At 33.8% G+C, this 11051-nt stretch overlaps 3 non-coding genes across 3 annotated transcripts; all 3 read right to left on the bottom strand.

The window, feature by feature from the left end:
* Positions 1-276: 276 nt before the first annotated feature.
* Positions 277-455, bottom strand: LOC122322389. Its single transcript, XR_006246546.1, has one exon. It is a non-coding gene; the product is annotated as a 5.8S ribosomal RNA (ribosomal RNA).
* Positions 456-981: 526 nt separating this feature from the next.
* LOC122322396 lies at positions 982-2973 on the bottom strand. Its single transcript, XR_006246554.1, has one exon. It is a non-coding gene; the product is annotated as a small subunit ribosomal RNA (ribosomal RNA).
* A 3896-nt stretch (positions 2974-6869) lies between these two features.
* Positions 6870-10829, bottom strand: LOC122322406. The gene has a single exon (XR_006246562.1). It is a non-coding gene; the product is annotated as a large subunit ribosomal RNA (ribosomal RNA).
* Positions 10830-11051: the final 222 nt, after the last annotated feature.

Here is an 11051-nt window from a genome sequence, read left to right as displayed (position 1 = left end):
AATAATCGAGACAATTCTAGATGAAAAAAAAACTTTCATTTCATTTTTATGCTAGACATTTCTCGATATTATTTGAATTTGAAAAAGAAAATATATATCTTCAGTTTTCTCATACAAATTATACACAATGAGAGTTGGTATGTATATCCATATATAAATTAATATTATGAATATTTCGTGTGTGCACTAATAAAGTGCACACATTATTTATCCAATAATATACCATATGCTCAAATATTAAAAAACATTTAAAGCAACTTATTTAGCATAGTCTTACAACCCTCAACCATATGTAGTCCAAGCAGCACTATAAAATTAATTAAAGTACATAACAGCATGGACTGCGATATGCGTTCAAAATGTCGATGTTCATGTGTCCTGCAGTTCACACGATGACGCACAGTTTGCTGCGTTCTTCATCGACCCATGAGCCGAGTGATCCACCGCTTAGAGTGATACAATTTTTTTTTTGTTTATTTCATTGTCAAAAATATATTTATTGAAAGAAATTAAAAATACACCATTTTACTGGCATATATCAATTCCTTCAATAAAATTGATTTACCTAAAAATGTTGCGAAATGTCTTAGTCTTACATAATTTATAAAAATATGGTATATGAAACAATTTCAATAAGATAGCCAAACAAGAATATTAATATAAACATATGTAAAACATTAACCTGGAAACAGGTACAACAATATATATTTAGGTTGTTGCGTTTATACAATGTATGCTCATAGAAATAATGACCAATACATTTGTGCAACGCATGCATATTATGGTACATATACACGCAAAGTTTATCCATTAAAATACAAAAACACATAATTATGTTATATCACAATTTTCGAATGACCATTTATAATTATAATTATTTGTGTAATCGTAAATTAATAGAATTTTTATTATATATATATATATATATTATATATACAAAATATGACATCTGATTTATTAACGGTAAGGGACATTATACAATAATGATCCTTCCGCAGGTTCACCTACGGAAACCTTGTTACGACTTTTACTTCCTCTAAATAATCAAGTTCGGTCAACTTTTGCGAAACAACCGCAACACACAAGGCGTCACAGTGATCACGTCCGGAGACCTCACTAAATAATTCAATCGGTAGTAGCGACGGGCGGTGTGTACAAAGGGCAGGGACGTAATCAATGCGAGTTAATGACTCACACTTACTGGGAATTCCAAGTTCATGTGAACAGTTTCAGTTCACAATCCCAAGCATGAAAGTGGTTCAGCGGTTTACCCGGACCTCTCGGTCTAGGAAATACACGTTGATACTTTCATTGTAGCGCGTGCAGCCCAGGACATCTAAGGGCATCACAGACCTGTTATTGCTCAATCTCATTATTGCTAGACGCAATTTGTCCATTTAAGAAGCTAGTGTCCTTATAATGGGACAAACCAACAGGTACGGCTCCACTTACATAAACACATTCAAACACAATAAACATTTTACTGCCACCACGAATGAAGGCTATATAAGCTTCTACACCATAGTCCTGAAGATATCTATTTAATATATTTGAGTCTCGTTCGTTATCGGAATTAACCAGACAAATCACTCCACGAACTAAGAACGGCCATGCACCACCACCCATAGATTCGAGAAAGAGCTATCAATCTGTCTTACACACTTATGTTCGGACCTGGTAAGTTTTCCCGTGTTGAGTCAAATTAAGCCGCAGGCTCCACTCCTGGTGGTGCCCTTCCGTCAATTCCTTTAAGTTTCAGCTTTGCAACCATACTTCCCCGGAGCCCAAAAGCTTTGGTTTCCCGGGAAGCGACTGAGAGAGCCATAAAAGTAGCTACACCCAATTGCTAGCTGGCATCGTTTATGGTTAGAACTAGGGCGGTATCTGATCGCCTTCGAACCTCTAACTTTCGTTCTTGATTAATGAAAACATCTTTGGCAAATGCTTTCGCTTAAGTTAGTCTTACGACGGTCCAAGAATTTCACCTCTCGCGTCGTAATACTAATGCCCCCAAACTGCTTCTATTAATCATTACCTCTTGATCTGAAAACCAATGAAAGCAGAACAGAGGTCTTATTTCATTATCCCATGCACAGAATATTCAGGCATTTGAAGCCTGCTTTAAGCACTCTAATTTGTTCAAAGTAATTGTACCGGCCCACAATAACACTCGATGAAGAGCACTAATGCAGGTTTTTAAATAGGAGGAATACATAAAAAAATACAAGTACCTAATTATATATAAGAACTCCACCGGTAATACGCTTACATACATAAAGGTATAGTACTAACCACAATTGTAAGTTGTACTACCCGTATGAAGCACAAGTTCAACTACGAACGTTTTAACCGCAACAACTTTAATATACGCTATTGGAGCTGGAATTACCGCGGCTGCTGGCACCAGACTTGCCCTCCAATAGGTCCTTGTTAAAGGATTTAAAGTGTACTCATTCCAATTACAGGGCCTCGGATATGAGTCCTGTATTGTTATTTTTCGTCACTACCTCCCCGAGCTGGGAGTGGGTAATTTACGCGCCTGCTGCCTTCCTTAGATGTGGTAGCCGTTTCTCAGGCTCCCTCTCCGGAATCGAACCCTGATTCCCCGTTACCCGTTGCAACCATGGTAGTCCTAGATACTACCATCAAAAGTTGATAGGGCAGACATTTGAAAGATCTGTCGTCGGTACAAGACCATACGATCTGCATGTTATCTAGAGTTCAACCAATGTAACGATCTTGCGACCGCTTGGTTTTAGCCTAATAAAAGCACACGTTCCATAAGGTCCGTGTTTTAATTGCATGTATTAGCTCTAGAATTACCACAGTTATCCAAGTAACTGTTAACGATCTAAGGAACCATAACTGATATAATGAGCCTTTTGCGGTTTCACTGTTAATTCGTGTGTACTTAGACATGCATGGCTTAATCTTTGAGACAAGCATATAACTACTGGCAGGATCAACCAGAATAATGTTTTTATTTATATATGTACAAATATATTATACATATATATAAAATACATTAATATACAAATCTAATAATATATGACAAATTGATTAATACTTTTGAATAAAATAATATAGATGTATATTTAAACTAGATAATAAACGAATATGGCTATTATTAGATAGCATTTCATTTTCGTTAATTTAATAAAATTGACAAAGTAATCTATATAAATTTCGTTCAACAATATTTTATTAATTGCACTTGCTTAATATAATATATTATCACACTTTGATTTTTTGTTCACTTCCCACATAAAATATATGGAGAAATAAATCAAATTTATTATGACAACAAATTGATATTTTACGACATTTAATTTTGAAATAATATATATATATCAAGAAAAGCACTCCAACTCACATTCAGCAAAGAAATGTGAATTTTTTAATGATGACAAATAATATATAAAAATATGACATGTTTTAACCAATTTACTCATTGACACAACAAATGCATCCACATCTGCTATATCAATTTTCAATCGGTTACATTTGTTTGTTATAAGAGAGAAATTAACGATAAAAGGAAACCTATTATAATATATTGTGGAAATAAAGATTTTAATACAATATTTCCAACAACATACCTTGGCAAATTCCGCAATTATCTTTTTTTATCGCAGCCAAGCAATTATTATTAATAACGAACGAACATACTCAAACACAAACATGAGCGTATAACATAATCTTTAATAAATTATATGAAATCTTCATATAATAGATGAGCACACACCACTCACCATGTAAAGGTTTTTGAACACCATCTCTTTAAGCATGATACTTTTTCAAATGCTACCACCCAACATTAATTCTTCATGTATTAAATTAAATATAATACAAGATTAACTTCATTATTTCATAATTTGCCCAATAAATTATCCATGCCGGCAAGACAATACTCCACAGTCATATTATTTTGTTACCTTTACTTTTTCTCATATGACTTGCCTTGCGCGACACCACTCCATATAAAGGTTTTTGAACACCATCTCTTTAAGCATGATACTTTTTTCAAATGCTACCACCCAACATTAATTCTTCATGTATTAAATTAAATATAATACAAGATTAACTTCATTATTTCATAATTTGCCCAATAAATTATCCATGCCGGCAAGACAATACTCCACAGTCATATTATTTTGTTACTTTTACTTTTTCTCATATGACTTGCCGTGCGCGACACCACTCCATATATAGGTTTTTGAACACCATTTCCTTAAGAATGATACTTTTTTCAAATGCTACCACCCAACATTAATTCTTCATGTATTAAATTAAATATAATACAAGATTAACTTCATTATTTCATAATTTGCCCAGTAAATTATCCATGCCGGCAAGACAATACTCCACAGTCATATTATTTTGTTACTTTTACTCTTTCTCATATGACTTGCCTTGCGCGACACCACTCCATATATAGGTTTTTGAACACCATCTCTTTAAGCATGATACTTTTTTCAAATGCTACCACCCAACATTAATTCTTCATGTATTAAATTAAATATAATACAAGATTAACTTCATTTTTTCATAATTTGCCCAATAAATTATCCATGCCGGCAAGACAATACTCCACAGTCATATTATTTTGTTACTTTTACTTTTTCTCATATGACTTGCCTTGCGCGACACCACTCCATATATAGGTTTTTGAACACCATCTCTTTAAGCATGATACTTTTTCAAATGCTACCACCCAACATTAATTCTTCATGTATTAAATAAAATATAATACAAGATTAACTTCATTTTTTCATAATTTGCCCAATAAATTATCCATGCCGGCAAGACAATACTCCACAGTCATATTATTTTGTTACTTTTACTTTTTCTCATATGACTTGCCTTGCGCGACACCACTCCATATATAGGTTTTTGAACACCATTTCCTTAAGAATGATACTTTTTTCAAATGCAACCACTCACTATTAATTCTTCATGTATTAATTTAAATATAACACACGAATAACTTAAATATTTAATAATTTGAACTATAATTGACGGCTGCCGGCAAGACAATACTCCACAATCATGTGATTTCCATATATAATTTTGTCTATAGCAAACATTTTTTATTGTAGTAGAGTTGTTCCATACGTTATTACCCAACATTTATTTTACATGTTAAATTCTATTATATCACATTGTTTGTGTCATATGTTATTATCTAACATGTAATTTATATGTTTCATGATATTATTTGACATTTTGTATTGGAAAACACTGAATTGAATTTCATAACATTTCATAATTTGCCCAATAAATGACCCATGCCGGCAAGACAATACTCCACAGTCATATTATTTTGTTACTTTTACTTTTTCTCATATGACTTGCCTTGCGCGACACCACTCCATATATAGGTTTTTGAACACCATTTCCTTAAGAATGATACTTTTTTCAAATGCAACCACTCACTATTAATTCTTCATGTATTAATTTAAATATAACACACGAATAACTTAAATATTTAATAATTTGAACTATAATTGACGGCTGCCGGCAAGACAATACTCCACAATCATGTGATTTCCATATATAATTTTGTCTATAGCAAACATTTTTTATTGTAGTAGAGTTGTTCCATACGTTATTACCCAACATTTATTTTACATGTTAAATTCTATTATATCACATTGTTTGTGTCATATGTTATTATCTAACATGTAATTTATATGTTTCATGATATTATTTGACATTTTGTATTGGAAAACACTGAATTGAATTTCATAACATTTCATAATTTGCCCAATAAATGACCCATGCCGGCAAGACAATACTCCACAGTCATATTATTTTGTTACTTTTACTTTTTCTCATATGACTTGCCGTGCGCGACACCACTCCATATATAGGTTTTTGAACACCATTTCCTTAAGAATGATACTTTTTTCAAATGCAACCACTCACTATTAATTCTTCATGTATTAATTTAAATATAACACACGAATAACTTAAATATTTAATAATTTGAACTATAATTGACGGCTGCCGGCAAGACAATACTCCACAATCATGTGATTTCCATATATAATTTTGTCTATAGCAAACATTTTTTATTGTAGTAGAGTTGTTCCATACGTTATTACCCAACATTTATTTTACATGTTAAATTCTATTATATCACATTGTTTGTGTCATATGTTATTATCTAACATGTAATTTATATGTTTCATGATATTATTTGACATTTTGTATTGGAAAACACTGAATTGAATTTCATAACAATTCCAAGTCTCATGAGTGTAAATTTTATTAATCGGTTTATTATTATTATGCAATATCAAATAAAATATAAACTTCTATTTCACACTAAATATAACATTTATGTTTAAGAGTGTAAATTTTTCATTCGCATATTACTGTTCTCCATTGATTGAATTATAATATATTTTTAATATGATTTCATATATTTATTTTTTTGTGTTTTCTATTGCCTTTCGCAGTTATCATATATATATACATATATATATATATATATATTTTTATATATATATATATACTCATATATATAATAAAATGTGTGTTCTTCTTTCTCTGTTTTGTTTAAAACAATTTAATTTCTTTATTCCTTTCAATAACAATTCAATTATTCTGAAAAGAATGTTATTTATAAAATAACATAAATTTTGTATTGCATCATCAAAAAGCTTTTTGTATATAACATTTTCTTAAGGTCCGGTCCACACATTATCAACTTACAAAGAAATATATAAAATATCATAAGTAAATTAACAAATATGGCACCTTTAAACAACTCATACAATATATATATATATATATGTTTTAGTTGGTGTTTAACAACCATAACACACATATTATATTTTATATTTGTTGTTTTATTAACATTTTCGAATCATCAAGCAAAGGATAAGCTTCAGTGGATCGCAGTATGGGCAGCTGCTCAACCACTTACAACACCTTGCCTGTTACAAAAGTCGTTTACAATTGATTCTAGGCTTTGTCATTGTATTAAATAATGTTTAAATATGTAACTAGCACGGCATCAGGTGATCATAGATCCTCCCAATTTACTATGTTACAAATAACATTGGCATCACATCCATTGTCGTTTATAAAATAAATTATAAACTTTTAATGGTTTAGAAGCCATACAATGCAAATTGCCCCTTATTTATCATTGCAGTCCAGCACGGATACGACCTTAGAGGCGTTCAGGCATAATCCAACGGACGTAGCGTCATACCACTGTTCGCTCGAACAAGTATTGTGCCATTGGTCCGTACCTGCGGTTCCTCTCGTACTACGCAGGAATGCTGTCGCAACAACGTTTTGTCATTAGTAGGGTAAAACTAACCTGTCTCACGACGGTCTAAACCCAGCTCACGTTCCCTTGCATGGGTGAACAATCCAACGCTTGGTGAATTTTGCTTCACAATGATAGGAAGAGCCGACATCGAAGGATCAAAAAGCGACGTCGCTATGAACGCTTGGCCGCCACAAGCCAGTTATCCCTATGGTAACTTTTCTGACACCTCTTGTTAAAAACTCTTTAAACCAAAAGGATCGATAGGCCGAGCTTTTGCTGTCCCTGTGTGTACTGAACACCGAGATCAAGTCAGCATTTGCCCTTTTGCTCTATGTGTGGTTTCTGTCCGCACTGAGCTGGCCTTGGGACACCTCCGTTATTATTTGAGAGATGTACCGCCCCAGTCAAACTCCCTACCTGGCAATGTCCTTGAATTGGATCATACCTGAGTAATTGGAGTTATACCAAATTTTTAAATCAAAAATACATAAATGCATTTTCTTATTAAAGAATTTGTTTGCGATTATATAACAAACTCGTGATACTTTGATCAAGAAGCTTGCATCAAAACCCAATACCATAAGATATAATAAATACATCCGTATAATGGCTAGGAAATGATACACGTTCCATTTAATCAAGTAAGTAAGGAAACAATAAGAGTAGTGGTATTTCATTGTCGATACCAAACCGAAGTCTAATATCTCCCACTTATTCTACACCTCTTATGTCTCCTTACACTGCCAGATTAGAGTCAAGCTCAAAAGGGTCTTCTTTCCCCGCTAATTATTCCAAGCCCGTTCCCTTGGCTGTGGTTTCGCTAGATAGTAGATAGGGACAGTAGGAATCTCGTTAATCCATTCATGCGCGTCACTAATTAGATGACGAGGCATTTGGCTACCTTAAGAGAGTCATAGTTACTCCCGCCGTTGACCCGCGCTTACTTGAATTTCTTCACTTTGACATTCAGAGCACTGGGCAGAAATCACATTGTGTCAACACCCGCTAGGGCCATCACAATGCTTTGTTTTAATTAGACAGTCGGATTCCCCAAGTCCGTGCCAGTTCTGAATTGATTGTTAATTGATAATCGTTATAATTTAAAAGAACTAATCAGTTGCCCAATTAGTATTCTTAAAAATTTTAGCAAGAAAGTTCCACAATTGGCTACGTAACTAAACTATCCGGGGAACAAGAATCTACCATAAATGATAGAAACCCTATTTACCCAGAACGAGCACATAAACCATGTTATTGTTTCCCAATCAAGCCCGACTATCTCAATCTTCAGAGCCAATCCTTATCCCGAAGTTACGGATCTAATTTGCCGACTTCCCTTACCTACATTATTCTATCGACTAGAGACTCTTCACCTTGGAGACCAGCTGCGGATATTGGTACGGCCTGTTGAGAAGTTTGCGTATCCCCACCATAAATTTTCAAGGTCCGAGGAGAAAATATCGACACAACAGTATATGTCATGCTCTTCTAGCCCATCTACCATATCTCTCTGCGAAAGACTTCCATGGTAGTACGGCTATAAAACAGAAAAGAAAACTCTTCCGATACCTCTCGACGGCTTCTTTATGGTCGTTCCTGTTGCCAGGATGAGCACGAGGCCCATATTTAATAACAAACGGATACTCAACAGGTTACGGAATTGGAACCGTATTCCCTTTCGTTCAAAATTATTCAAGTGTATAAAAATCGGTATGATGCAAAATATATTTTGATTTTTCTATACTTGAAAATTTTCGGCTTTCGCCTTGAACTTAGGACCGACTAACTCGTGATCAACCACTGTTCACACGAAACCCTTCTCCACTTCAGTCCTCCAAGGTCTCATTCGATTATTTGCTACTACCACCAAGATCTGTACCAATGGCGGCTCCATGCAGGCTTACGCCAAACACTTCTATGCACACCATTGTACCTTCCTACTCACAAAATGTTTCAAAATTTAGATTACAAGTAACATAAATCATCTACGTAAGCGGTAAAGTATAGGTATACAACTTTAGCGCCATCCATTTTAAGGACTAGTTGCTTTGGCAGGAGAGTTGTTACACACTCTTTAGCGGATGTAGATTTCCATGATCACCGTCCTGCTGTTTTAAGCAACCAACGCCTTTCATGGTTTCTGTATGAGTTGTTAATTTGGGCACCGTAACATTACGTTTGGTTCATCCCACAGCGCCAGTTCTGCTTACCAAAAGTGGCCCACTGGGCACATTATATCATAACCTTAAACTTCATATCAAGAAAGTTAAGGTTCTTACCCATTTAAAGTTTGAGAATAGGTTAAGATCGTTTCGACCCTAAGGCCTCTAATCATTCGCTTTACCAGATAAGATTATTTTATACAACAGTTAAATGCACCAGCTATCGTGAGGGAAACTTCGGAAGGAACCAGCTACTAGATGGTTCGATTGGTCTTTCGCCCCTATACTCAATTCTGACAATCGATTTGCACGTCAGAACTGTTTCGGTCTTCCATCAGGGTTTCCCCTGACTTCAACCTGATCAAGTATAGTTCACCATCTTTCGGGTCACAGCATATATGCTCAAGGTACGTTCCAGTTAGAGGTATAAATAATATAAATATCATTATACATAACTATATAGAGCGCCCCGGGATTGTGTTAATTAACTATAAATAGCTAAAAAACTAATCCCATTAATAGTCAAGTTAATTACGCTATTAGGTTTATATCCCAATAACTTGCACATATGTTAGACTCCTTGGTCCGTGTCTCAAGACGGATCCCGAAGGTATCCTGAATCTTTCGCATTGTTAATCATACAAGTGCATATAATAAACACAAAAATCATTGAAAATTATGCCATTATATAATTCCGAAAAATTAACGCACTGTATTCATATAAATCTATCAGCACTTTATCAAATTTATGACATTTATATCATGTTATAATGCAAGCACTATAATTGAAATAATCAATAATTCACAATTTTTTGATAAATTAATTATGTTAATAGATTACAATGTCCTTATATGGAAAAAATGCACACTATTATTATAATATTAATTAAATATTACAATTCTAATGATGAATTTTCCATAACGGATATTCAGGTTCATCGGGCTTAACCTCTAAGCAGTTTCACGTACTATTTAACTCTCTATTCAGAGTTCTTTTCAACTTTCCCTCACGGTACTTGTTTACTATCGGTCTCATGGTTATATTTAGTTTTAGATGGAGTTTACCACCCACTTAGTGCTGCACTATCAAGCAACACGACTCTTTGGAAACATCATCTAGTAATCATTAACGTTATACGGGCCTGGCACCCTCTATGGGTAAATGGCCTCATTTAAGAAGGACTTAAATCGTTAATTTCTCATACTAGAATATTGATGTTCCTTACACTGCATCTCACATTTGCCATATAGACAAAGTGACTTAGTGCTGAACTGATTTCTTTTCGCTCGCCGCTACTAAGAAAATCCTTGTTAGTTTCTTTTCCTCCCCTAATTAATATGCTTAAATTCAGGGGGTAGTCCCATATGAGTTGAGGTTGTATAAAACAATTTTTATTGAATACTATGATATAATATTCAATATTATGAATACACTAATTCTTGAAGAATAATAATATTTACAACAGTTTTCTTATCGCATCAATAATAATCGAGACAATTCTAGATGAAAAAAAACTTTCATTTCATTTTTATGCTAGACATTTCTCGATATTATTTGAATTTGAAAAAGAAAATATATATCTTCAGTTTTCTCATACAAA

The sequence above is a fragment of the Drosophila grimshawi genome, unplaced genomic scaffold (genome assembly GCF_018153295.1).
Source record: "Drosophila grimshawi isolate 15287-2541.00 unplaced genomic scaffold, ASM1815329v1 contig_1190, whole genome shotgun sequence".
NCBI classification, from domain to species: Eukaryota; Metazoa; Arthropoda; class Insecta; order Diptera; family Drosophilidae; genus Drosophila; species Drosophila grimshawi.
Note: the sequence above shows the minus strand (reverse complement) of the source record. Positions and strands in the feature narration are given on the sequence as shown.